Source organism: Oncorhynchus tshawytscha, linkage group LG21 (genome assembly GCF_018296145.1).
Source record: "Oncorhynchus tshawytscha isolate Ot180627B linkage group LG21, Otsh_v2.0, whole genome shotgun sequence".
Taxonomy (NCBI): Eukaryota; Metazoa; Chordata; class Actinopteri; order Salmoniformes; family Salmonidae; genus Oncorhynchus; species Oncorhynchus tshawytscha.
Genome location: NC_056449.1, coordinates 40,188,859 through 40,216,401, shown reverse-complemented (window position 1 = coordinate 40,216,401; position 27,543 = coordinate 40,188,859). Strand labels below are relative to the sequence as shown.

General features: G+C 49.0%; 1 pseudogene; it reads right to left on the bottom strand.

Moving 5' to 3' along the window:
- LOC112224948 overlaps nucleotides 1-10,143 on the bottom strand; it is a 40,866-nt pseudogene extending 30,723 nt beyond the window's left edge.
- Nucleotides 10,144-27,543: the final 17,400 nt, after the last annotated feature.

The following is a 27,543-nucleotide window of genomic DNA, read 5'->3' as shown; positions in this document are numbered from 1 at the left end:
GAGGAGAGGAGAGGAGAGGAGGAGGAGAGGAGAGGAGAGGAGAGGAGAGGAGAGGAGAGGAGAGGAGAGGAGAGGAGAGGAGAGGAGAGAGGACGGAGGGGAGAGGAGAGGAGTGGAGTGAGGAGAGGATTTAGGAGAGGAGAGGAGGGAATAGAGGAAGGAGAGGAGAGGAGAGGAGAGGAGAGGAGAGGAGAGGAGAGGAGGAGAGGAGAGGAGAGGAGGGAATAGAGGAAGGAGAGGAGAGGAGAGGAGGGAATAGAGGAGAGGAGAGGAGAGGAGAGGAGGGAATAGAGGACGGAGAGGAGAGGAGTGGAGTGAGGAGAGGATTTAGGAGAGGAGAGGAGGGAATAGAGGAAGGAGAGGAGAGGAGGGAATAGAGGAAGGAGGGGAGAGGAGAGAGGAGAGGAGGGAGGGAGGGAAGGAGAGGAGGGAATAGAGGAAGGAGGGGAGAGGAGGGAGGGAGGAAAGCAGAGGAGGACAGGAGGGAGGGAGGGAGGAGAGGGGAGGACAGGAGGGAGTAAAGGAGAAGAGGGGAAGGAGGGAGGGAGAAGGCCTAATGGGAGGGTCGGCGGGAGAGGAGAGGATGGGAGAGGGAGGGTCGGCTCTACAGAAGGAGAGGAGAGGAGGGGATGGGAGGGAGGAGAGGGAGGACAGGAGGGAGTAAATGAGAGGAGAGGAGAGGGAGAGGAGAGGAGAGGAGAGGAGAGGAGGGAGGGAGGGAGGAGAGGAAGGGAGGGAGGGAGGAGAGGAGAGGGGAGGGAGGAGAGGAGAGGAGGACAGGAGGGAGTAAAGGAGAAGGGAGGAGAGGAGGACAGGAGGGAGTAAAGGAGAAGAGAGGAGAGGAGAGGAGGGGAGGGAGGGAGGGAGAGAGGAGAGGAGAGGAGGACAGGAGGGAGTAAAGGAGGAGGGAGGGAGGAGAGGATAGGAGAGAGGAGGAGAGGAGAGGAGGGAGGGAGGGAGGAGAGGAAGGGGAGGGAGGAGAGGAGAGGGGAGGGAGGAGAGAGAGAGGAGGACAGGAGGGAGTAAAGGAGAAGGGAGGAGAGGAGGACAGGAGGGAGTAAAGGAGAAGAGAGGAGAGGAGGAGGGGGAGGGAGGGAGGGAGAGAGGAGAGGAGGACAGGAGGGAGTAAAGGAGGAGGGAGGGAGGAGAGGATAGGAGAGAGGAGAGGAGAGGATAGGAGGGAAGGAGGGAGGGAGGAGAAGATAGGAAGGAGGGAGGGAGGAGAGGATAGGAGAGAGGAGAAGATGAGGGAGGGAGGAGGCGAGGAGAGGAGGAGAGAATATGTAGAGGCGGGAAGAGGAGAGGAGGAGTGTTTAACTTACCGACCCATAGAGCTCTCCTCTCTCGTTCATGCCCAGGTAGAGTCCTGCGTCCACTCCTCTAATACTGACCAGCCCTACAGCCAGACTGATGAACTCTAGGATACCTAGAGAAGACAGAGACAACACCTGTCAGAGATATAGACCAGCTCTACAGCCAGACTGATGAACTCCACGATGGGGAGGACAGAGACAACACCTGTCAGAGATATAGACCAGCCCTACAGCCAGACTGATGAACTCCACGATGGGGAGGACAGACAACACCTGTCAGAGATATAGACCAGCCCTACAGCCAGACTGATGAACTCCACGATGGGGAGGACAGAGACAACACCTGTCAGAGATATAGACCAGCCCTACAGCCAGACTGATGAACTCCACGATGGGGAGGACAGAGACAACACCTGTCAGAGATATAGACCAGCTCTACAGCCAGACTGATGAACTCCACGATGGGGAGGACAGAGACAACATGTTACACCACACATACTAGATTTGGCCGATATACCATTTATACCGTATACCGTTTATACCGTTTACACCGAATACCGGGGTATTTCAAAATACCGACTGTATCATTTTCAATATCGTAAAGGTCCAGGGCAAGAATCTGGTGTTGTAGTGGAGAAACAGTCCGATGCAGGTATTATCCAGGCTAAAACAAACAGCTGGTGACTGTGCAGAGGGTAAAGGCCGCTAGCAGTGGCTGACAATGACTAAATAGCTGTTACCCTCCTGATGGCTGCGTGGGCCGTTGCCAAGCTACGCCGTGACGAGAAGGAGGGTCGCCATGGAAGCATGGGGCGCTGGCCCGGGTGGAGCCGCCGCGGGTGCAGTTCTTGGTGGTAGCAGCAAATATTCATACGAGAACTTTGTAGACTTGAGCCCCAAATGGAACCCTATTCCCTATATAGTGCACTACTTTAGACCAGAGCCCTATGGAACCCTATTCCCTATATAGTGCACTACTTTAGACCACAGCCCTATGGAACCCTATTCCCTATATAGTGCACTACTTTAGACCAGAGCCCTATGGAACCCTATTCCCTATATAGTACACTACTTTAGACCAGAGCCCTATGGAACCCTATTCCCTATATAGTGCACTACTTTAGAGCCCTATGGAACCCTATTCCCTATATAGTGCACTACTTTATACCAGCCCTATGGAACCCTATTCCCTACATAGTGCACTACTTTAGACCAGCCCTATGGCACCCTATTCCCTATGCCATAGGGCTCTGGTATAAAGTAGTGCGCTATATAGGGAATAGGGTTCCATAGGGCTCTGGTCTAAAGTAGGGAATATGGTGCCATTTGAAATGTAGCCAATGATAGGGACTGAGTTGTGGACAGCTGATCTCAGTCGTTATGGGGTGCAGAGAGAAACAGAAGCTCCTCACTAGTTCTAGATGTTTCTCTTTATGGTCTTCGTCCCAAATGGCACCGTATAATTCCCTTTATAGTGTGCTACTTTTGACCAGAGCCCATAGACAGAACACATTGAATGTTTTCCCACAGTATTTGGTCTCTACCTGAAGCCTGAACACGGATGTTTTCTAATAGTTTATATAAACTGTGGATAAACACTTCCACAGCTGATGCAGAACTATAACACAATACAGGTGTTATTAGTGTTTATCATCCGGTCCTCCCTGGCCAGGACACGACAACACCTGGGCATGTAGTGTAGTGCACTATGTAATGTAATGTAGTGCACAACTTTTGACCAGGGCAATAGGATGCCATTTGTGATGCAAACAGCCTCGTCCTGCTCCCTAATCCTCTACGATGATGCTGCCAGGGAATGAAAGACCAGCTCTCTCTGATCCTCTACGATGATGCTGCCAGGGAATGAAAGACCAGCTCTCTCTGATCCTCTACGATGATGCTGCCAGGGAATGAAAGACCAGCTCTCTCTGATCCTCTATGATGATGCTGGCAGGGAATGAAAGACCATCTCTCTCTCTGATCCTCTACGATGATGCTGCCAGGGAATGAAAGACCATCTCTCTCTCTGATCCTCTATGATGATGCTGCCAGGGAATTAAAGACCATCTCTCTCTCTGATCCTCTACAATGATGCTGCCAGGGAATGAAAGAGCATCTCTCTCTCTGATCCAGTACGATGATGCTGCCAGGGTATTAAAGACCAGGTCTCTTTGAACTTCTATGATGATGCTGCCAGGGAATTAAAGACCATCTCTCTGATCCTCTACGATGATGCTGCCAGGGAATGAAAGACCATCTCTCTCTGATCCAGTACGATGATGCTGCCAGGGAATTAAAGACCAGGTCTCTTTGAACTTCTATGATGATGCTGCCAGGGAATTAAAGACCAGCTCTCTCTCTGATCCTCTATGATGATGCTGCCAGGGCATTAAAGACCAGCTCTCTCTCTGATCCAGTACGATGATGCTGCCAGGGAATGAAAGACCAGCTCTCTCTGATCCTCTATGATGATGCTGCCAGGGAATGAAAGACCAGCTCTCTCTGATCCTCTATGATGATGCTGCCAGGGAATGAAAGACCAGCTCTCTCTGATCCTCTACGATGATGCTGCCAGGGAATTAAAGACCAGCTCTCTCTCTGATCCTCTACGATGATGCTGCCAGGGAATGAAAGACCAGCTCTCTCTGATCCTCTACGATGATGTTGCCAGGGAATTAAAGATCAGCTCTCTTTGAACTTCTATGATGATGCTGCCAGGGAATTAAAGACCAGCTCTCTCTCTGATCCTCTATGATGATGCTGCCAGGGAATTAAAGACCAGCTCTCTCTCTGATCCAGTACGATGATGCTGTCAGGGAATTAAAGACCATCTCTCTCTCTGATCCTCTATGATGATGCTGCCAGGGAATGAAAGACCATCTCTCTCTCTGATCCTCTACGATGATGCTGCCAGGGAATGAAAGACCAGCTCTCTCTGATCCTCTACGATGATGCTGCCAGGGCATTAAAGACCAGCTCTCTCTCTGATCCAGTACGATGTTGCTGTCAGGGAATTAAAGACCATCTCTCTCTCTGATCCTCTATGATGATGCTGCCAGGGAATGAAAGACCATCTCTCTCTCTGATCCTCTATGATGATGCTGCCAGGGAATTAAAGACCATCTCTCTCTCTGATCCTCTGATGATGTGGCCAGGGAATTAAAGACCATCTCTATCTCTGATCCTCTACGATGATGCTGCCAGGGAATGAAAGACCATCTCTATCTCTGATCCTCTACGATGATGCTGCCAGGGAATGAAAGACCATCTCTCTCTCTGATCCTCTACGATGATGCTGCCAGGGAATGAAAGACCATCTCTCTCTCTGATCCTCTATGATGATTCTGCCAGGGAATTAAAGACCAGCTCTCTCTCTGATCCTCTATGATGATGCTGCCAGGGAATGAAAGACCAGCACTCTCTCCAATCCTCTATGATGATGCTGTCAGGGAATTAAAGACCAGCTCTCTCTCTGATCCTCTATGATGATGCTGCTAGGGAATTAAAGACCAGCTCTCTCTCTGATCCTCTATGATGATGCTGCCAGGGCATTAAAGACCAGCTCTCTCTCTGATCCAGTACGATGATGCTGCCAGGGAATTAAAGACCATCTCTCTCTCTGATCCTCTATGATGATGCTGCCAGGGAATTAAAGACCATCTCTCTCTCTGATCCTCTACGATGATACTGCCAGGGAATGAAAGACCATCTCTCTCTCTGATCCTCTATGATGATGCTGCCAGGGAATAAAAAACCATCTCTCTCTCTGATCCTCTATGATGATGCTGCCAGGGAATAAAAAACCATCTCTCTCTCTGATCCTCTATGATGATGCTGCCAGGGAATAAAAAACCATCTCTCTCTCTGATCCTCTATGATGATGCTGCCAGGGAATTAAAGACCATCTCTCTCTCTGATCCTCTATGATGATGCTGCCAGGGAATAAAAAACCATCTCTCTCTGATCCTCTATGATGATGCTGCCAGGGAATTAAAGAGCAGAACTCTCTGACCCTGGTGACACTATTCATTTTAATCAAACCCATCTCCTCCGTCTCTCTTCTCTCTCCCAGCCTCCCAGCACTGACACCTGCTCTAACCTAAAGTGAAGCCAGAAACGAACACCATCCGGGTTGGGGCAGACCACCCAACCCTCTCTAGACCTCCTCAGCCCTGTTTATCCCTGTTCAGCCCTGTTTATCCCTCCTCAGCCCTGTTCAGCCCTCCTCAGCCCTGTTCAGCCCTCCTCAGCCCTGTTCAGCCCTCCCCTCAGCCCTGTTCAGACCTCCCCAGCCCTGTTCAGCCCTCCTCAGCCCCGTTCAGCACTACCCAGCCCCGTTCAGCCCTCCTCAGCCCTGTTCTGCCCTCCTCAGCCCTGTTCAGCACTCCCCAGCCCTGTTCAGCCCTGTTCAGCCCTCCTCAGCCCTGTTCAGACCTCCTCAGCCCTGTTCAGCCCTCCTCAGCCCCGTTCAGCACTACCCAGCCCCGTTCAGCACTACCCAGCCCCGTTCAGCCCTCCTCAGCCCTGTTCTGCCCTCCTCAGCCCTGTTCAGCACTCCCCAGCCCTGTTCAGACCTGTACACCACCGGCTCTCTCTGTCTGTCTCTTTCCCCATCTCTCTCTCTCTCTCTGTCTCTCTCTGTCCCCCCCTCTCTCTCTCTCTCTCTGTCTCTCTCTTTCCCCATCTCTCTGTCTCTCTCTCTCTGTCTCTCTCTTTCCCCATACCTCTCTCTCTGTCTCTCTCTCTGTCCCCATACCTCTCTCTCTCTGTCTCTCTCTCTGTCCCCATCTCTCTCTCTCTCTCTTCTCTCTTTCCCCATCTCTCTCTCTCTGTCTCTCTCTCTCTCTCTGTCCCCATCTCTCTCTCTTTCCCCATCTCTCTCTCTCTCCTCATCTCTCTCTGTCCCCATCTCTCTCTCTCTCCTCATCTCTCAATTCAATTCAATTCAATTCAAGGGGCTTTATTGGCATGGGAAACGTGTTAACATTGCCAAAGCAAGTGAGGTAGATAATATACAAAAGTGGAATAAACAATCAAAATGAACAGTAAACATCACACATACAGAGGTTTCAAAACAATAAAGACATTACAAATGTATATTATATATATATATATAAATATGTATAAATATATATATATATATATATATATATATATATATATATATATATATATATATATATATATATACAGTGTTGTAACGATGTACAAATGGTTAAAGAACACAAGGGAAAATAAATAAGCATAAATATGGGTTGTATTTACAATGGTGTTTGTTCTTCACTGGTTGCCTTTTCTTGTGGCAACAGGTCACAAATCTTGCTGCTGTGATTGCATGCTGTGGTATGCTCCCCCCCCTCTCTCTGTCTCCCTCTTCCCATCTCTCTCTCTGTCTCTCTCACAGTCGCTCTCTGTCTCTGTCCCCACCACTCTCTCTCTTCCCATCTCTCTCTCTGTCTCTCTCACACTCACTCTCTGTCTCTGTCCCCACCACTCTCACTCCCACCTCTCTCTCTCTGTCTCCCACTTCCCATCTCGCTCTCTGTCTCTGTCCCCACCACTCTCTCTCTCGCCCCTCGCTCTCTCTTTCTCTCTCCCCCTAGCTCTCTCTCTGTCTCTCTCTTTCCCCATCTCTCTCCCCCTCGCTCTCTCTCCTCCCCTCGCTCATTCTCTCTCCGTTTCTCTCTTTCTCTCTCTCTGTCTATCTCTTACCCATCACACACTCTCTCTCTCTAACCTCCCATCTCTCTCTCCATCTCTCTCTCTCTTTCCCCATCAAGCTCTCTCTCTCCCCATCTCTCTTCCCTCCCCTCTGTCTCTCTCTCTCGCCCCCTCGCTCTCGTTTTCTCTTTCTGTCTCTCTCCCCATCACTCTCTCCCCATCGCTCTCTCTCCTTCCCCATCAATCTCTCTCTCTCCCCTTCTCTCTCTTTCCCCATCTCTCTCTCTCTCTCCCTTTCCCCATCTTCCTCTCTCTCACTCTCCCTCCCCATCTCTCTCCCTCTCCCCATCTTCCTCTCTCTCTCTCTCTCTCTCTCTCCCCCCTCTCCCCATCTTCCTCTATCTCTCCCCCATCTCTCTCTCTCCCCCATCCCCATCTCTCTCTCTCTCCCCCCATCTCTCTCTCTCACATCACTCTCTCTCTCCCTCTCTCCCCATCTCTTTCTCAATTAAATTCAATTCAAATTCAATTCAACTCTCTTTCTCTCCCTCCCCCCCATCACTCTCTCCCCATCTGTCTCTCTCCTCTCTCCTCATATCTCTGTCTCATTACTCTCTCCCCATCACTCTTTCCATCTCATCACTCTCATCTCTCTCTCCCCATCTCACTCTCTCTCCATCAATCTTTCCCCAACTCTCTCTTTCTCTCTGTGGCAGGCAGGCAGTGAGCCTAACAGAGAAGCTGCACCTGCAGAATGACTGCATGGACAAGAGATGCAGGGAATGTGCATGTTTTCTCTGTGACCTCATGTGTCTGTGATAGTGATTGGAACCACACCTCCAATGATTCGTATTAATAGTAGAATTAGGAGAGAGAGAGCCGGTATGGTCCCTTTGAACCAGTTAAACAGAGAACCAGACACGGACCACTGCCTGTCCAGCTCTCTCTCTCTCTCTCTGAGGGGAGCCACCTGGCTGCCCGGTGCTCCCGCGCCCCGCTGAGGGTGGGTTGGACGGGGGAAGGAAGGCATGTGGCTGTCCTGCTGACTGGATACAACAGACACACACACACACACACAAGCACGCACACACACGCACGCACGTGCACGGCACACACACGCACGCACGTGCACGGCACACACACACACGCACACCAGAAATCCTTCAGCAATATGACTAATCACATTCTGAGAAGTGGGCCATAATAGGAATCAAATGGCCTGCAGTAAAATCCTTCTGTTACGGTTCAATATATAACACATCTTCTGTTACGGTTCAATATATAACACATCTTCTGTTACGGTTCAATATATAACACATCTTCTGTTACGGTTCAATATAACACATCTTCTGTTACGGTTCAATATAACACATCTTCTGTTACGGTTCAATATAACACATCTTCTGTTACCGGTTCAATATAACACATCTTCTGTTACCGGTTCAATATATAACACATCTTCTGTTACGGTTCAATATATAACACATCTTCTGTTACGGTTCAATATATAACACATCTTCTGTTACGGTTCAATATATAACACATCTTCTGTTACGGTTCAATATATAACACATCTTCTGTTACGGTTCAATATATAACACATCTTCTGTTACGGTTCAATATATAACACATCTTCTGTTACGGTTCAATATATAACACATCTTCTGTTACGGTTCAATATATAACACATCTTCTGTTACGGTTCAATATAACACATCTTCTGTTACGGTTCAATATATAACACATCTTCTGTTACGGTTCAATATATAACACATCTTCTGTTACGGTTCAATATAACACATCTTCTGTTACCGGTTCAATATATAACACATCTTCTGTTACCGGTTCAATATATAACACATCTTCTGTTACCGGTTCAATATATAACACATCTTCTGTTACCGGTTCAATATATAACACATCTTCTGTTACGGTTCAATATATAACACATCTTCTGTTACGGTTCAATATATAACACATCTTCTGTTACCGGAAAGACAGAAAAAGATGCTGCTCTATCATCAAAGGCATCTCAACTCCTTGTGAAAGGAAACCCGGCAAATAAATAACCAGGTGTCAAATTTAAAAGTTGTTGCAAAAGATGTTGCTCTTGGTCTTTGCGCACAAAACCACACCAAGTTCACATGCAACTGGTGGAAACTTACCGAATCTGCTGTGGTCCTGTCTTGTCCCGTACACGGTCCCGTTGGGGAATATCTCCAGCTGGAATCCGGTTCGACAGTACAGCTGCCTCCGCCGCAGAATCCCTTTAAGGTGCTCGAATTCCGTCAGCGAGCCTCGCTGTAACCTCCCCTCGATCTGTCCCAGCCTCTCATCCAGTAACCCCGCTGGCGCCTCTGCCAAGGGCATACTTCCTAGTGCGGGAAACTCTGTAAATCCAAGTCGAGTGTCCCTAGAAAGCCCCCAACCTCCGACATGGCGCACAACTGAAGGGATCTGTTAATGCAATTAAAATGTCCGTTGAATCAAGGAAGTTTATCGTTCAACATAGGAAGTCAAATCCCGTGCGCAAAAAGCCACGAAGGTCTGCAACCCGGCGTAATGCGTATTTCACCTCCTCCTCAACTTCGTTAAATCGGTTCCTTTATTTAATGACGTGTCCTTTACTACTCATCACTTAGATTAGTGTGTTTATCAGACGGACAGGCTGGTTATATACATAGTGGCTTTTCAAATGCAAGCCACGCCTGGCTGGCATCCCCGCTTTGCGTGCCGCATCATGAGTTTACTGAAAAAATATATCGTTTCATTCCAACTTTGATTATTGTATGATGCTGCTGCAGCCTTTGTGTTTTTCGCTCTGGCCTCGTCCTGATGCCGCTGTAGGATCACTGGTCTTCTGTACTGTAGCAGGACAACCTCCCTGCTCGGCTCTCTGTGTCTTTCTGCTGATAAAACCACCACGGAACCAAGAGCAGGAAACTGGTGATCGTTTGTGGTGCATTGAAATAAGGAACAGATTCCGGAATGAAAGCCGCAATCATCATTAAAACACGGATGGAAGTTGACACAGAGCTGATAAACTACATGTTTCAGTGCATCATACTACCACATTCAGAATCCATCCATAAAGAACTCGTAAAAGACCTCTTAACCGCTTGACGTCGTATCACTATATCACTTCTATCTCAAACGGCACCGGGGACTCTGTTATTTTCCCTCTGAAGAAAGTCAAAGAGAAGTTTCCTCATGTCTTGCACGGATTTCAAACAGAAAAGCTCCGTTCAACTCGGTCCCATTTTATAGCGGTGTCAGTCAGTCAGTCAGTCAGTTACTCTCACCGTCAGTCACTCTGTCAGTCACTCGGTCAGTCACTCTGTCAGTAAGATAGTCAGTCACTCTGTCAGTCAGTCAGTCACTCTGTCAGTCAGTCAGTCAGTTAGTCAGTTAGTCACTGTCAGTCAGTTAGTCAGTTAGTCACTGTCAGTCAGTCACTGTCAGTCACTCTGTCAGTCAATCAGTCACTCTGTCAGTCAGTCAGTCAGTCAGTCACTCTGTCAGTCAGTCACTGTCAGTCAGTCAGTCCCTTTGTCAGTCAGTTAGTCAGTTAGTCACTGCCAGTCAGTCAGTCAGTCAGTCAGTTAGTTAGTCACTGTCAGTCAGTCAGTCAGTTAGTTAGTCACTGTCAGTCAGTCAGTCACTGTCAGTCACTCAGTCAGTCAGTCACTCTGTCAGTCAGTCAGTTAGTCACTGTCAGTCACTCAGTCAGCCAGTCAGTCACTCTGTCAGTCAGTCAGTTAGTCAGTCAGTCACTGTCAGTCAGTCAGTCAGTCACTCTGTCAGTCAGTCAGTCACTCTGTCCATCAGTCAGTTAGTCACTGTCAGTCAGTCAGACAGTCACTCAGATAGTCACTCTGTCAGTTAGACAGTCAGTCAGTTAGTCAAAGTCAGTCAGTCAGACAGTCACTCAGACAGTCACTCTGTCAGTCAGACAGTCAGTCAGTCACTCTGTCAGTCAGTCAGTCACTCTGTCAGTCAGTCAGTCTGTCAGTTAGTCACTGTCAGTCAGTCAGTCAGTCACTCTGTCAGTCAGTCACTCTGTCCATCAGTCCGTCAGTCAGTTAGTCACTGTCAGTCAGTCAGTCAGTCAGTCTGTCAGTCAGACAGTCACTCTGTCAGTCAGTCAGTCAGACAGTCACTCTGTAAGTCAGTCAGACAGTCACTCAGTCAGTCACTCTGTCAGTGAGTCAGTTAGTCACTCTGTCCGTCAGTCATTCAGTCAGTCAGTCAGTCTGTCAGTCAGACAGTCACTCTGTCAGTCAGTCAGTCAGACAGTCACTCTGTAAGTCAGTCAGACAGTCACTCAGTCAGTCACTCTGTCAGTGAGTCAGTTAGTCACTCTGTCCGTCACTCTGTCAGTCACTCTGTCAGCCACTCTGTCAGTCAGTCATTAAGTTAGTCACTGTCAGTCAGTCAGTCACTGTCAGTCACTCTGTCCGTCAGTCAGTCAGTCACTCTGTCCGTCAGCCAGTCAGTCACTCTGTCAGTCACTCTGTCAGTCACTTTGTCAGTCAGTCAGACAGTCAGTCAGTCAGTCAGTCACTCTGTCAGTCAGTCAGTCAGTCACTCTGTCCGTCAGTCATTCAGTCACTCTGTCAGTCACTCTGTCAGTCACTCTGTCAGTCAGTCACTCTGTCCGTCAGTCAGTTAGTCACTGTCAGTCACTCTGTCCGTCAGTCAGTTAGTCACTGTCAGTCACTCAGTCAGTCAGTCAGCCAGTCAGTCACTCTGTCAGTCAGTCAGTCAGTTAGTCACTGTCAGTCTGTCAGTCAGTCAGACAGTCACTCTGTCAGTCAGTCAGTCAGTCACTCTGTCCGTCAGTCAGTTAGTCACTGTCAGTCAGTCAGTCACTCTGTCCATCAGTCAGTCCGTCAGTCAGTCAGTCACTATGTCAGTCACTCTGTCAGTCAGTCTGTCAGTCACTCTGTCAGTCACTTTGTCAGTCAGTCAGACAGTCAGTCAGTCAGTCAGACAGTCACTCTGTCAGTCAGTCAGTCACTCTGTCAGTCAGTCAGTCAGTCACTCTGTCAGTCAGTCCAGTCACTCTGTCCGTCAGTCAGTTAGTCACTGTCAGTCAGTCAGTCAGTCACTCTGTCAGTCAGTCAGACAGTCACTCTGTCAGTCAGTCAGTTAGTCACTGTCAGTCAGCCAGTCAGACAGTCACTCAGACAGTCACTCTGTCAGTCAGACAGTCAGTCAGTTAGTCAAAGTCAGTCAGTCAGACAGTCAGTCACTCTGTCAGTCAGTAAATCTATCAGTCAGTCAGTCAGTCAGTCACTCTGTCAGTCAGTCAGTCAGTCAGTCAGTCAGTCTGTCAGTCACTGTCAGTCAGTCAGTCAGTCACTGTCAGTCAGTCAGTCACTCTGTCAGTCAGTCAGTCACTCTGTCTGTCAGTCAGTTAGTCACTGTCAGTCACTCTGTCAGTCAGTCAGACAGTCACTCTGTCAGTCAGTCAGTCAGTCACTCTGTCTGTCAGTCAGTCAGTCAGTCAGTCACTCTGTCAGTCAGTCATTCAGTCACTCTGTCAGTCACTCTGTCAGTCACTCTGTCAGTCAGTCACTCTGTCCGTCAGTCAGTTAGTCACTGTCAGTCAGCCAGTCAGACAGTCACTCTGTCAGTCAGTCAGTCAGTCACTCTGTCCGTCAGTCAGTTAGTCACTGTCAGTCAGTCTGTCAGTCAGACAGTCACTCTGTCAGTCAGTCAGACAGTCACTCTGTCAGTCACTCTGTCTGTGAGTCAGTTAGTCACTGTCAGTCACTCTGTCCGTCAGTCAGTTAGTCACTGTCAGTCACTCAGTCAGTCAGTCAGCCAGTCAGTCAGTTAGTCACTGTCAGTCAGTCAGTCTGTCAGTCAGTCAGTCAGTCAGTCACTCTGTCCGTCAGTCAGTTAGTCACTGTCAGTCAGTCAGTCAGACAGTCACTCTGTCAGTCAGTCAGACAGTCACTCTGTCAGTCAGTCAGACAGTCATTCTGTCAGTCACTCTGTCAGTCAGTCAGACAGTCACTCTGTCAGTGAGTCAGTTAGTCACTGTCAGTCACTCTGTCCGTCAGTCAGTTAGTCATTGTCAGTCACTCAGTCAGTCAGTCAGCCAGTCAGTCACTCTGTCAGTCAGTCAGTCAGTTAGTCACTGTCAGTCAGTCTGTCAGTCAGTCAGTCAGTCAGTCACTCACTCACTCTGTCAGTCAGTCAGTCACTCTGTCCGTCAGTCAGTTAGTCACTGTTAGTCAGTCAGTCAGCCAGTCAGACAGTCACTCAGACAGTCACTCTGTCAGTCAGACAGTCAGTCAGTTAGTCAAAGTCAGTCAGTCAGTCAGTCAGACAGTCAGTCACTCTGTCAGTCAGTAAATCTATCAGTCAGTCAGTCAGTCACTCTGTCAGTCAGTCAGTTAGTCACTGTCAGTCACTCTGTCCGTCAGTCAGTTAGTCATTGTCAGTCACTCAGTCAGTCAGTCAGCCAGTCAGTCACTCTGTCAGTCAGTCAGTCAGTTAGTCACTGTCAGTCAGTCTGTCAGTCAGTCAGTCAGTCAGTCACTCTGTCAGTCAGTCAGTCACTCTGTCCGTCAGTCAGTTAGTCACTGTCAGTCAGTCAGCCAGTCAGACAGTCACTCAGACAGTCACTCTGTCAGTCAGACAGTCAGTCAGTTAGTCAAAGTCAGTCAGTCAGACAGTCAGTCACTCTGTCAGTCAGTAAATCTATCAGTCAGTCAGTCAGTCACTCTGTCAGTCAGTCAGTCAGTCTGTCAGTCACTCTGTCAGCCAGTCAGTCACTCTGTCAGTCAGTCAGTCAGTCAGTCACTGTCAGTCAGTCAGTCAGTCACTCTGTCAGTCAGTCGGTCACTCTGTCCGTCAGTCAGTTAGTCACTGTCAGTCAGTCAGCCAGTCAGACAGTCACTCTGTCAGTCAGTCAGTCAGTCACTCTGTCCGTCAGTCAGTTAGTCACTGTCAGTCAGTCAGTCAGACAGTCACTCTGTCAGTCAGTCAGACAGTCACTCTGTCAGTCAGACAGTCAGTCAGTCAGACAGTCACTCTGTCAGTCACTCTGTCAGTCAGTCAGACAGTCAGTCAGTCACTCACTCTGTCTGTCAGTCAGTCAGTCAGTCACTCTGTCAGTCAGTCAGTCAGTCAGTCACTCTGTCAGTCAGTCACTCTGTCCGTCAGTCAGTTAGTCACTGTCAGTCAGTCAGTCAGACAGTCACTCTGTCAGTCAGTCAGTCAGTCACTCTGTCCGTCAGTCAGTTAGTCACTGTCAGTCAGTCAGTCAGTCAGACAGTCACTCTGTCAGTCAGTCAGACAGTCACTCTGTCAGTCAGACAGTCAGTCAGTCAGACAGTCACTCTGTCAGTCACTTTGTCAGTCAGTCAGACAGTCAGTCAGTCAGTCAGTCAGTCACTCTGTCTGTCAGTCAGTCAGTCAGTCACTCTGTCAGTCAGTCAGTCAGTCACTCTGTCCGTCAGTCATTCAGTCACTCTGTCAGTCACTCTGTCAGTCAGTCACTCTGTCCGTCAGTCAGTTAGTCACTGTCAGTCAGAAAGTCAGTTAGTCACTGTCAGTCACTCAGTCAGTCAGTCAGTCACTCACTCACTCTGTCAGTCAGTCAGTCACTCTGTCCGTCAGTCAGTTAGTCACTGTCAGTCAGTCCAGTCAGCCAGTCAGACAGTCACTCAGACAGTCACTCTGTCAGTCAGACAGTCAGTCAGTTAGTCAAAGTCAGTCAGTCAGTCAGACAGTCAGTCACTCTGTCAGTCAGTAAATCTATCAGTCAGTCAGTCAGTCACTCTGTCAGTCAGTCAGTTAGTCACTGTCAGTCACTCTGTCCGTCAGTCAGTTAGTCATTGTCAGTCACTCAGTCAGTCAGTCAGCCAGTCAGTCACTCTGTCAGTCAGTCAGTCAGTCAGTTAGTCACTGTCAGTCAGTCAGCCAGTCAGACAGTCACTCAGACAGTCACTCTGTCAGTCAGACAGTCAGTCAGTTAGTCAAAGTCAGTCAGTCAGACAGTCAGTCACTCTGTCAGTCAGTAAATCTATCAGTCAGTCAGTCAGTCACTCTGTCAGTCAGTCAGTCAGTCTGTCAGTCACTCTGTCAGCCAGTCAGTCACTCTGTCAGTCAGTCAGTCAGTCAGTCACTGTCAGTCAGTCAGTCAGTCACTCTGTCAGTCAGTCGGTCACTCTGTCCGTCAATCAGTTAGTCACTGTCAGTCAGTCAGTCAGACAGTCACTCTGTCAGTCAGTCAGACAGTCACTCTGTCAGTCAGACAGTCAGTCAGTCAGACAGTCACTCTGTCAGTCACTTTGTCAGTCAGTCAGACAGTCAGTCAGTCAGTCAGTCAGTCACTCTGTCTGTCAGTCAGTCAGTCAGTCACTCTGTCAGTCAGTCAGTCAGTCACTCTGCCCGTCAGTCATTCAGTCACTCTGTCAGTCACTCTGTCAGTCAGTCACTCTGTCCGTCAGTCAGTTAGTCACTGTCAGTCACTCTGTCCGTCAGTCAGTTGGTCACTGTCAGTCACTCAGTCAGTCAGTCAGTCAGCCAGTCAGTCACTCTGTCAGTCAGTGAGTCAGTTAGTCACTGTCAGTCAGACAGTCACTCTGTCAGTCAGTCAGTCAGTCACTCTGTCCGTCAGTCATTTAGTCACTGTCAGTCAGTCAGTCACTCTGTCCGTCAGTCAGTCCGTCAGTCAGTCACTATGTCAGTCACTCTGTCAGTCAGTCTGTCAGTCACTCTGTCAGTCACTTTGTCAGTCAGTCAGACAGTCACTCTGTCAGTCAGTCAGTCACTCTGTCAGTCAGTCAGACAGTCACTCTGTCAGTCAGTCAGTTAGTCACTGTCAGTCAGCCAGTCAGACAGTCACTCAGACAGTCACTCTGTCAGTCAGACAGTCAGTCAGTTAGTCACTGTCAGTCACTCAGTCAGTCAGTCAGCCAGTCAGTCAGTTAGTCACTGTCAGTCAGTCAGTCTGTCAGTCAGTCAGTCAGTCAGTCACTCTGTCCGTCAGTCAGTTAGTCACTGTCAGTCAGTCAGTCAGACAGTCACTCTGTCAGTCAGTCAGACAGTCACTCTGTCAGTCAGTCAGACAGTCATTCTGTCAGTCACTCTGTCAGTCAGTCAGACAGTCACTCTGTCAGTGAGTCAGTTAGTCACTGTCAGTCACTCTGTCCGTCAGTCAGTTAGTCATTGTCAGTCACTCAGTCAGTCAGTCAGCCAGTCAGTCACTCTGTCAGTCAGTCAGTCAGTTAGTCACTGTCAGTCAGTCTGTCAGTCAGTCAGTCAGTCACTCACTCACTCTGTCAGTCAGTCAGTCACTCTGTCCGTCAGTCAGTTAGTCACTGTTAGTCAGTCAGTCAGCCAGTCAGACAGTCACTCAGACAGTCACTCTGTCAGTCAGACAGTCAGTCAGTTAGTCAAAGTCAGTCAGTCAGTCAGTCAGACAGTCAGTCACTCTGTCAGTCAGTAAATCTATCAGTCAGTCAGTCAGTCACTCTGTCAGTCAGTCAGTTAGTCACTGTCAGTCACTCTGTCCGTCAGTCAGTTAGTCATTGTCAGTCACTCAGTCAGTCAGTCAGCCAGTCAGTCACTCTGTCAGTCAGTCAGTCAGTTAGTCACTGTCAGTCAGTCTGTCAGTCAGTCAGTCAGTCAGTCACTCTGTCAGTCAGTCAGTCACTCTGTCCATCAGTCAGTTAGTCACTGTCAGTCAGTCAGCCAGTCAGACAGTCACTCAGACAGTCACTCTGTCAGTCAGACAGTCAGTCAGTTAGTCAAAGTCAGTCAGTCAGACAGTCAGTCACTCTGTCAGTCAGTAAATCTATCAGTCAGTCAGTCAGTCACTCTGTCAGTCAGTCAGTCAGTCTGTCAGTCACTCTGTCAGCCAGTCAGTCACTCTGTCAGTCAGTCAGTCAGTCAGTCACTGTCAGTCAGTCAGTCAGTCACTCTGTCAGTCAGTCGGTCACTCTGTCCGTCAGTCAGTTAGTCACTGTCAGTCAGTCAGCCAGTCAGACAGTCACTCTGTCAGTCAGTCAGTCAGTCACTCTGTCCGTCAGTCAGTTAGTCACTGTCAGTCAGTCAGTCAGACAGTCACTCTGTCAGTCAGTCAGACAGTCACTCTGTCAGTCAGACAGTCAGTCAGTCAGACAGTCACTCTGTCAGTCACTCTGTCAGTCAGTCAGACAGTCAGTCAGTCACTCACTCTGTCTGTCAGTCAGTCAGTCAGTCACTCTGTCAGTCAGTCAGTCAGTCAGTCACTCTGTCAGTCAGTCACTCTGTCCGTCAGTCAGTTAGTCACTGTCAGTCAGTCAGTCAGACAGTCACTCTGTCAGTCAGTCAGTCAGTCACTCTGTCCGTCAGTCAGTTAGTCACTGTCAGTCAGTCAGTCAGACAGTCACTCTGTCAGTCAGTCAGACAGTCACTCTGTCAGTCAGACAGTCAGTCAGTCAGACAGTCACTCTGTCAGTCACTTTGTCAGTCAGTCAGACAGTCAGTCAGTCAGTCAGTCAGTCACTCTGTCTGTCAGTCAGTCAGTCAGTCACTCTGTCAGTCAGTCAGTCAGTCACTCTGTCCGTCAGTCATTCAGTCACTCTGTCAGTCACTCTGTCAGTCAGTCACTCTGTCCGTCAGTCAGTTAGTCACTGTCAGTCACTCTGTCCGTCAGTCAGTTAGTCACTGTCAGTCACTCAGTCAGTCAGTCAGTCACTCACTCACTCTGTCAGTCAGTCAGTCACTCTGTCCGTCAGTCAGTTAGTCACTGTCAGTCAGTCAGTCAGCCAGTCAGACAGTCACTCAGACAGTCACTCTGTCAGTCAGACAGTCAGTCAGTTAGTCAAAGTCAGTCAGTCAGTCAGTCAGACAGTCAGTCACTCTGTCAGTCAGTAAATCTATCAGTCAGTCAGTCAGTCACTCTGTCAGTCAGTCAGTTAGTCACTGTCAGTCACTCTGTCCGTCAGTCAGTTAGTCATTGTCAGTCACTCAGTCAGTCAGTCAGCCAGTCAGTCACTCTGTCAGTCAGTCAGTCAGTCAGTTAGTCACTGTCAGTCAGTCAGCCAGTCAGACAGTCACTCAGACAGTCACTCTGTCAGTCAGACAGTCAGTCAGTTAGTCAAAGTCAGTCAGTCAGACAGTCAGTCACTCTGTCAGTCAGTAAATCTATCAGTCAGTCAGTCAGTCACTCTGTCAGTCAGTCAGTCAGTCTGTCAGTCACTCTGTCAGCCAGTCAGTCACTCTGTCAGTCAGTCAGTCAGTCAGTCACTGTCAGTCAGTCAGTCAGTCACTCTGTCAGTCAGTCGGTCACTCTGTCCGTCAATCAGTTAGTCACTGTCAGTCAGTCAGTCAGACAGTCACTCTGTCAGTCAGTCAGACAGTCACTCTGTCAGTCAGACAGTCAGTCAGTCAGACAGTCACTCTGTCAGTCACTTTGTCAGTCAGTCAGACAGTCAGTCAGTCAGTCAGTCAGTCACTCTGTCTGTCAGTCAGTCAGTCAGTCACTCTGTCAGTCAGTCAGTCAGTCACTCTGTCCGTCAGTCATTCCAGTCACTCTGTCAGTCACTCTGTCAGTCAGTCACTCTGTCCGTCAGTCAGTTAGTCACTGTCAGTCACTCTGTCCGTCAGTCAGTTAGTCACTGTCAGTCACTCAGTCAGTCAGTCAGTCAGCCAGTCAGTCACTCTGTCAGTCAGTGAGTCAGTTAGTCACTGTCAGTCAGACAGTCACTCTGTCAGTCAGTCAGTCAGTCACTCTGTCCGTCAGTCATTTAGTCACTGTCAGTCAGTCAGTCACTCTGTCCGTCAGTCAGTCCGTCAGTCAGTCACTATGTCAGTCACTCTGTCAGTCAGTCTGTCAGTCACTCTGTCAGTCACTTTGTCAGTCAGTCAGACAGTCACTCTGTCAGTCAGTCAGTCACTCTGTCAGTCAGTCAGACAGTCACTCTGTCAGTCAGTCAGTTAGTCACTGTCAGTCAGCCAGTCAGACAGTCACTCAGACAGTCACTCTGTCAGTCAGACAGTCAGTCAGTTAGTCAAAGTCAGTCAGTCAGTCAGACAGTCAGTCACTCTGTCAGTCAGTAAATCTATCAGTCAGTCAGTCAGTCACTCTGTCAGTCAGTCAGTCAGTCTGTCAGTCACTCTGTCAGTCAGTCACTGTCAGTCAGTCAGTCACTCTGTCAGTCAGTCAGTCACTCTGTCAGTCAATCAGTCACTCTGTCAGTCAGTCAGTCAGTCACTCTGTCAGTCAGTCACTGTCAGTCAGTCAGTCCTTTGTCAGTCAGTTAGTCAGTTAGTCACTGTCAGTCAGTCAGTCAGTCAGTCAGTTAGTTAGTCACTGTCAGTCAGTCAGTCAGTTAGTTAGTCACTGTCAGTCAGTCAGTCACTGTCAGTCACTCAGTCAGTCAGTCACTCTGTCAGTCAGTCAGTTAGTCACTGTCAGTCACTCAGTCAGCCAGTCAGTCACTCTGTCAGTCAGTCAGTTAGTCAGTCAGTCACTGTCAGTCAGTCAGTCAGTCACTCTGTCAGTCAGTCAGTCACTCTGTCCATCAGTCAGTTAGTCACTGTCAGTCAGTCAGTCAGTCAGACAGTCACTCAGATAGTCACTCTGTCAGTTAGACAGTCAGTCAGTTAGTCAAAGTCAGTCAGTCAGACAGTCACTCAGACAGTCACTCTGTCAGTCAGACAGTCAGTCAGTCACTCTGTCAGTCAGTCAGTCACTCTGTCAGTCAGTCAGTCTGTCAGTTAGTCACTGTCAGTCAGTCAGTCACTCTGTCAGTCAGTCACTCTGTCCATCAGTCCGTCAGTCAGTTAGTCACTGTCAGTCAGTCAGTCAGTCAGTCTGTCAGTCAGACAGTCACTCTGTCAGTCAGTCAGTCAGACAGTCACTCTGTAAGTCAGTCAGACAGTCACTCAGTCAGTCACTCTGTCAGTGAGTCAGTTAGTCACTCTGTCCGTCAGTCATTCAGTCAGTCAGTCAGTCTGTCAGTCAGACAGTCACTCTGTCAGTCAGTCAGTCAGACAGTCACTCTGTAAGTCAGTCAGACAGTCACTCAGTCAGTCACTCTGTCAGTGAGTCAGTTAGTCACTCTGTCCGTCACTCTGTCAGTCACTCTGTCAGCCACTCTGTCAGTCAGTCATTAAGTTAGTCACTGTCAGTCAGTCAGTCACTGTCAGTCACTCTGTCCGTCAGTCAGTCAGTCACTCTGTCCGTCAGCCAGTCAGTCACTCTGTCAGTCACTCTGTCAGTCAGTCTGTCAGTCACTCTGTCAGTCACTTTGTCAGTCAGTCAGACAGTCAGTCAGTCAGTCAGTCACTCTGTCTGTCAGTCAGTCAGTCAGTCACTCTGTCAGTCAGTCAGTCAGTCACTCTGTCCGTCAGTCATTCAGTCACTCTGTCAGTCACTCTGTCAGTCAGTCACTCTGTCCGTCAGTCAGTTAGTCACTGTCAGACAGTCACTCTGTCAGTCACTCTGTCAGTCAGTCAGACAGTCAGTCAGTCACTCACTCTGTCTGTCAGTCAGTCAGTCAGTCACTCTGTCAGTCAGTCAGTCAGTCACTCTGTCAGTCAGTCACTCTGTCCGTCAGTCAGTTAGTCACTGTCAGTCAGTCAGTCAGACAGTCACTCTGTCAGTCAGTCAGTCAGTCACTCTGTCCGTCAGTCAGTTAGTCACTGTCAGTCAGTCAGTCAGACAGTCACTCTGTCAGTCAGTCTGTCAGTCACTCTGTCAGTCAGACAGTCAGTCAGTCAGACAGTCACTCTGTCAGTCACTTTGTCAGTCAGTCAGACAGTCAGTCAGTCAGTCAGTCACTCTGTCTGTCAGTCAGTCAGTCAGTCACTCTGTCAGTCAGTCAGTCAGTCACTCTGTCCGTCAGTCATTCAGTCACTCTGTCAGTCACTCTGTCAGTCAGTCACTCTGTCCGTCAGTCAGTTAGTCACTGTCAGTCACTCTGTCCGTCAGTCAGTTAGTCACTGTCAGTCACTCAGTCAGTCAGTCAGTCACTCACTCACTCTGTCAGTCAGTCAGTCACTCTGTCCGTCAGTCAGTTAGTCACTGTCAGTCAGTCAGTCAGCCAGTCAGACAGTCACTCAGACAGTCACTCTGTCAGTCAGACAGTCAGTCAGTTAGTCAAAGTCAGTCAGTCAGTCAGTCAGACAGTCAGTCACTCTGTCAGTCAGTAAATCTATCAGTCAGTCAGTCAGTCACTCTGTCAGTCAGTCAGTTAGTCACTGTCAGTCACTCTGTCCGTCAGTCAGTTAGTCATTGTCAGTCACTCAGTCAGTCAGTCAGCCAGTCAGTCACTCTGTCAGTCAGTCAGTCAGTCAGTTAGTCACTGTCAGTCAGTCTGTCAGTCAGTCAGTCAGTCAGTCACTCTGTCAGTCAGTCAGTCACTCTGTCCGTCAGTCAGTTAGTCACTGTCAGTCAGTCAGCCAGTCAGACAGTCACTCAGACAGTCACTCTGTCAGTCAGACAGTCAGTCAGTTAGTCAAAGTCAGTCAGTCAGACAGTCAGTCACTCTGTCAGTCAGTAAATCTATCAGTCAGTCAGTCAGTCACTCTGTCAGTCAGTCAGTCAGTCTGTCAGTCACTCTGTCAGCCAGTCAGTCACTCTGTCAGTCAGTCAGTCAGTCAGTCAGTCACTGTCAGCCAGTCAGTCAGTCACTCTGTCAGTCAGTCGGTCACTCTGTCCGTCAGTCAGTTAGTCACTGTCAGTCAGTCAGTCAGACAGTCACTCTGTCAGTCAGTCAGACAGTCACTCTGTCAGTCAGACAGTCAGTCAGTCAGACAGTCACTCTGTCAGTCACTTTGTCAGTCAGTCAGACAGTCAGTCAGTCAGTCAGTCACTCTGTCTGTCAGTCAGTCAGTCAGTCACTCTGTCAGTCAGTCAGTCAGTCTCTGTCCGTCAGTCATTCAGTCACTCTGTCAGTCACTCTGTCAGTCAGTCACTCTGTCCGTCAGTCAGTTAGTCACTGTCAGTCACTCTGTCCGTCAGTCAGTTAGTCACTGTCAGTCACTCAGTCAGTCAGTCAGTCAGCCAGTCAGTCACTCTGTCAGTCAGTGAGTCAGTTAGTCACTGTCAGTCAGACAGTCACTCTGTCAGTCAGTCAGTCAGTCAGTCACTCTGTCCGTCAGTCAGTTAGTCACTGTCAGTCAGTCAGTCACTCTGTCCGTCAGTCAGTCCGTCAGTCAGTCACTATGTCAGTCACTCTGTCAGTCAGTCTGTCAGTCACTCTGTCAGTCACTTTGTCAGTCAGTCAGACAGTCACTCTGTCAGTCAGTCAGTCACTCTGTCAGTCAGTCAGACAGTCACTCTGTCAGTCAGTCAGTTAGTCACTGTCAGTCACTCTGTCCGTCAGTCAGTTAGTCACTGTCAGTCACTCTGTCAGTCAGTCAGTCAGTCACTCTGTCCGTCAGTCAGTTAGTCACTGTCAGTCAGTCAGTCAGACAGTCACTCTGTCAGTCAGTCAGACAGTCACTCTGTCAGTCAGACAGTCAGTCAGTCTGTCAGTCAGACAGTCAGTCAGTCAGACAGTCACTCTGTCAGTCACTCTGTCAGTCAGTCAGTCAGTTAGTCACTGTCAGTCAGTCAGTCAGTCAGTCAGTCAGTTAGTTAGTCACTGTCAGTCAGTCAGTCAGTTAGTCACTGTCAGTCAGTTAGTCACTGTCAGTCAGTCACTGTCAGTCACTCTGTCAGCCAGTCAGTCACTCTGTCAGTCAGTCAGTCAGTTCGTCACTGTCAGTCAGTCTGTCAGTCAGTCAGTCAGTCACTCTGTCCGTCAGTCAGTCCGTCAGTCAGTCACTATGTCAGTCACTCTGTCAGTCAGTCTGTCAGTCACTCTGTCAGTCACTTTGTCAGTCAGTCAGTCAGTCACTCTGTCAGTCAGTCAGTCACTCTGTCAGTCAGTCAGACAGTCACTCTGTCAGTCAGTCAGTTAGTCACTGTCAGTCACTCTGTCCGTCAGTCAGTTAGTCACTGTCAGTCACTCTGTCAGTCAGTCAGTCAGTCACTCTGTCCGTCAGTCAGTTAGTCACTGTCAGTCAGTCAGTCAGACAGTCACTCTGTCAGTCAGTCAGACAGTCACTCTGTCAGTCAGACAGTCAGTCAGTCAGACAGTCACTCTGTCAGTCACTTTGTCAGTCAGTCAGACAGTCAGTCAGTCAGTCAGTCAGTCACTCTGTCTGTCAGTCAGTCAGTCAGTCACTCTGTCAGTCAGTCAGTCAGTCACTCTGTCCGTCAGTCATTCAGTCACTCTGTCAGTCACTCTGTCAGTCAGTCACTCTGTCCGTCAGTCAGTTAGTCACTGTCAGTCACTCTGTCCGTCAGTCAGTTAGTCACTGTCAGTCACTCAGTCAGTCAGTCAGTCACTCACTCACTCTGTCAGTCAGTCAGTCACTCTGTCCGTCAGTCAGTTAGTCACTGTCAGTCAGTCAGTCAGCCAGTCAGACAGTCACTCAGACAGTCACTCTGTCAGTCAGACAGTCAGTCAGTTAGTCAAAGTCAGTCAGTCAGTCAGACAGTCAGTCACTCTGTCAGTCAGTAAATCTATCAGTCAGTCAGTCAGTCACTCTGTCAGTCAGTCAGTTAGTCACTGTCAGTCACTCTGTCCGTCAGTCAGTTAGTCATTGTCAGTCACTCAGTCAGTCAGTCAGCCAGTCAGTCACTCTGTCAGTCAGTCAGTCAGTCAGTTAGTCACTGTCAGTCAGTCAGCCAGTCAGACAGTCACTCAGACAGTCACTCTGTCAGTCAGACAGTCAGTCAGTTAGTCAAAGTCAGTCAGTCAGACAGTCAGTCACTCTGTCAGTCAGTAAATCTATCAGTCAGTCAGTCAGTCACTCTGTCAGTCAGTCAGTCAGTCTGTCAGTCACTCTGTCAGCCAGTCAGTCACTCTGTCAGTCAGTCAGTCAGTCAGTCACTGTCAGTCAGTCAGTCAGTCACTCTGTCAGTCAGTCGGTCACTCTGTCCGTCAATCAGTTAGTCACTGTCAGTCAGTCAGTCAGACAGTCACTCTGTCAGTCAGTCAGACAGTCACTCTGTCAGTCAGACAGTCAGTCAGTCAGACAGTCACTCTGTCAGTCACTTTGTCAGTCAGTCAGACAGTCAGTCAGTCAGTCAGTCAGTCACTCTGTCTGTCAGTCAGTCAGTCAGTCACTCTGTCAGTCAGTCAGTCAGTCACTCTGTCCGTCAGTCATTCAGTCACTCTGTCAGTCACTCTGTCAGTCAGTCACTCTGTCCGTCAGTCAGTTAGTCACTGTCAGTCACTCTGTCCGTCAGTCAGTTAGTCACTGTCAGTCACTCAGTCAGTCAGTCAGTCAGCCAGTCAGTCACTCTGTCAGTCAGTGAGTCAGTTAGTCACTGTCAGTCAGACAGTCACTCTGTCAGTCAGTCAGTCAGTCACTCTGTCCGTCAGTCATTTAGTCACTGTCAGTCAGTCAGTCACTCTGTCCGTCAGTCAGTCCGTCAGTCAGTCACTATGTCAGTCACTCTGTCAGTCAGTCTGTCAGTCACTCTGTCAGTCACTTTGTCAGTCAGTCAGACAGTCACTCTGTCAGTCAGTCAGTCACTCTGTCAGTCAGTCAGACAGTCACTCTGTCAGTCAGTCAGTTAGTCACTGTCAGTCAGCCAGTCAGACAGTCACTCCAGACAGTCACTCTGTCAGTCAGACAGTCAGTCAGTTAGTCAAAGTCAGTCAGTCAGTCAGACAGTCAGTCACTCTGTCAGTCAGTAAATCTATCAGTCAGTCAGTCAGTCACTCTGTCAGTCAGTCAGTCAGTCTGTCAGTCACTCTGTCAGTCAGTCACTGTCAGTCAGTCAGTCACTCTGTCAGTCAGTCAGTCACTCTGTCAGTCAATCAGTCACTCTGTCAGTCAGTCAGTCAGTCACTCTGTCAGTCAGTCACTGTCAGTCAGTCAGTCCCTTTGTCAGTCAGTTAGTCAGTTAGTCACTGTCAGTCAGTCAGTCAGTCAGTCAGTTAGTTAGTCACTGTCAGTCAGTCAGTCAGTTAGTTAGTCACTGTCAGTCAGTCAGTCACTGTCAGTCACTCAGTCAGTCAGTCACTCTGTCAGTCAGTCAGTTAGTCACTGTCAGTCACTCAGTCAGCCAGTCAGTCACTCTGTCAGTCAGTCAGTTAGTCAGTCAGTCACTGTCAGTCAGTCAGTCAGTCACTCTGTCAGTCAGTCAGTCACTCTGTCCATCAGTCAGTTAGTCACTGTCAGTCAGTCAGTCAGTCAGACAGTCACTCAGATAGTCACTCTGTCAGTTAGACAGTCAGTCAGTTAGTCAAAGTCAGTCAGTCAGACAGTCACTCAGACAGTCACTCTGTCAGTCAGACAGTCAGTCAGTCACTCTGTCAGTCAGTCAGTCACTCTGTCAGTCAGTCAGTCTGTCAGTTAGTCACTGTCAGTCAGTCAGTCAGTCACTCTGTCAGTCAGTCACTCTGTCCATCAGTCCGTCAGTCAGTTAGTCACTGTCAGTCAGTCAGTCAGTCAGTCTGTCAGTCAGACAGTCACTCTGTCAGTCAGTCAGTCAGACAGTCACTCTGTAAGTCAGTCAGACAGTCACTCCAGTCAGTCACTCTGTCAGTGAGTCAGTTAGTCACTCTGTCCGTCAGTCATTCAGTCAGTCAGTCAGTCTGTCAGTCAGACAGTCACTCTGTCAGTCAGTCAGTCAGACAGTCACTCTGTAAGTCAGTCAGACAGTCACTCAGTCAGTCACTCTGTCAGTGAGTCAGTTAGTCACTCTGTCCGTCACTCTGTCAGTCACTCTGTCAGCCACTCTGTCAGTCAGTCATTAAGTTAGTCACTGTCAGTCAGTCAGTCACTGTCAGTCACTCTGTCCGTCAGTCAGTCAGTCACTCTGTCCGTCAGCCAGTCAGTCACTCTGTCAGTCACTCTGTCAGTCAGTCTGTCAGTCACTCTGTCAGTCACTTTGTCAGTCAGTCAGACAGTCAGTCAGTCAGTCAGTCACTCTGTCAGTCAGTCAGTCAGTCACTCTGTCCGTCAGTCATTCAGTCACTCTGTCAGTCACTCTGTCAGTCACTCTGTCAGTCAGTCACTCTGTCCGTCAGTCAGTTAGTCACTGTCAGTCACTCTGTCCGTCAGTCAGTTAGTCACTGTCAGTCACTCAGTCAGTCAGTCAGCCAGTCAGTCACTCTGTCAGTCAGTCAGTCAGTTAGTCACTGTCAGTCTGTCAGTCAGTCAGACAGTCACTCTGTCAGTCAGTCAGTCAGTCACTCTGTCCGTCAGTCAGTTAGTCACTGTCAGTCAGTCAGTCACTCTGTCCATCAGTCAGTCCGTCAGTCAGTCAGTCACTATGTCAGTCACTCTGTCAGTCAGTCTGTCAGTCACTCTGTCAGTCAGACAGTCAGTCAGTCAGACAGTCACTCTGTCAGTCACTTTGTCAGTCAGTCAGACAGTCAGTCAGTCAGTCAGTCACTCTGTCTGTCAGTCAGTCAGTCAGTCACTCTGTCAGTCAGTCAGTCAGTCACTCTGTCCGTCAGTCATTCAGTCACTCTGTCAGTCACTCTGTCAGTCAGTCACTCTGTCCGTCAGTCAGTTAGTCACTGTCAGACAGTCACTCTGTCAGTCACTCTGTCAGTCAGTCAGACAGTCAGTCAGTCACTCACTCTGTCTGTCAGTCAGTCAGTCAGTCACTCTGTCAGTCAGTCAGTCAGTCACTCTGTCAGTCAGTCACTCTGTCCGTCAGTCAGTTAGTCACTGTCAGTCAGTCAGTCAGACAGTCACTCTGTCAGTCAGTCAGTCAGTCACTCTGTCCGTCAGTCAGTTAGTCACTGTCAGTCAGTCAGCCAGTCAGACAGTCACTCAGACAGTCACTCTGTCAGTCAGACAGTCAGTCAGTTAGTCAAAGTCAGTCAGTCAGACAGTCAGTCACTCTGTCAGTCAGTAAATCTATCAGTCAGTCAGTCAGTCACTCTGTCAGTCAGTCAGTCAGTCTGTCAGTCACTCTGTCAGCCAGTCAGTCACTCTGTCAGTCAGTCAGTCAGTCAGTCACTGTCAGCCAGTCAGTCAGTCACTCTGTCAGTCAGTCGGTCACTCTGTCCGTCAGTCAGTTAGTCACTGTCAGTCAGTCAGTCAGACAGTCACTCTGTCAGTCAGTCAGACAGTCACTCTGTCAGTCAGACAGTCAGTCAGTCAGACAGTCACTCTGTCAGTCACTTTGTCAGTCAGTCAGACAGTCAGTCAGTCAGTCAGTCACTCTGTCTGTCAGTCAGTCAGTCAGTCACTCTGTCAGTCAGTCAGTCAGTCACTCTGTCCGTCAGTCATTCAGTCACTCTGTCAGTCACTCTGTCAGTCAGTCACTCTGTCCGTCAGTCAGTTAGTCACTGTCAGTCACTCTGTCCGTCAGTCAGTTAGTCACTGTCAGTCACTCAGTCAGTCAGTCAGTCAGCCAGTCAGTCACTCTGTCAGTCAGTGAGTCAGTTAGTCACTGTCAGTCAGACAGTCACTCTGTCAGTCAGTCAGTCAGTCAGTCACTCTGTCCGTCAGTCAGTTAGTCACTGTCAGTCAGTCAGTCACTCTGTCCGTCAGTCAGTCCGTCAGTCAGTCACTATGTCAGTCACTCTGTCAGTCA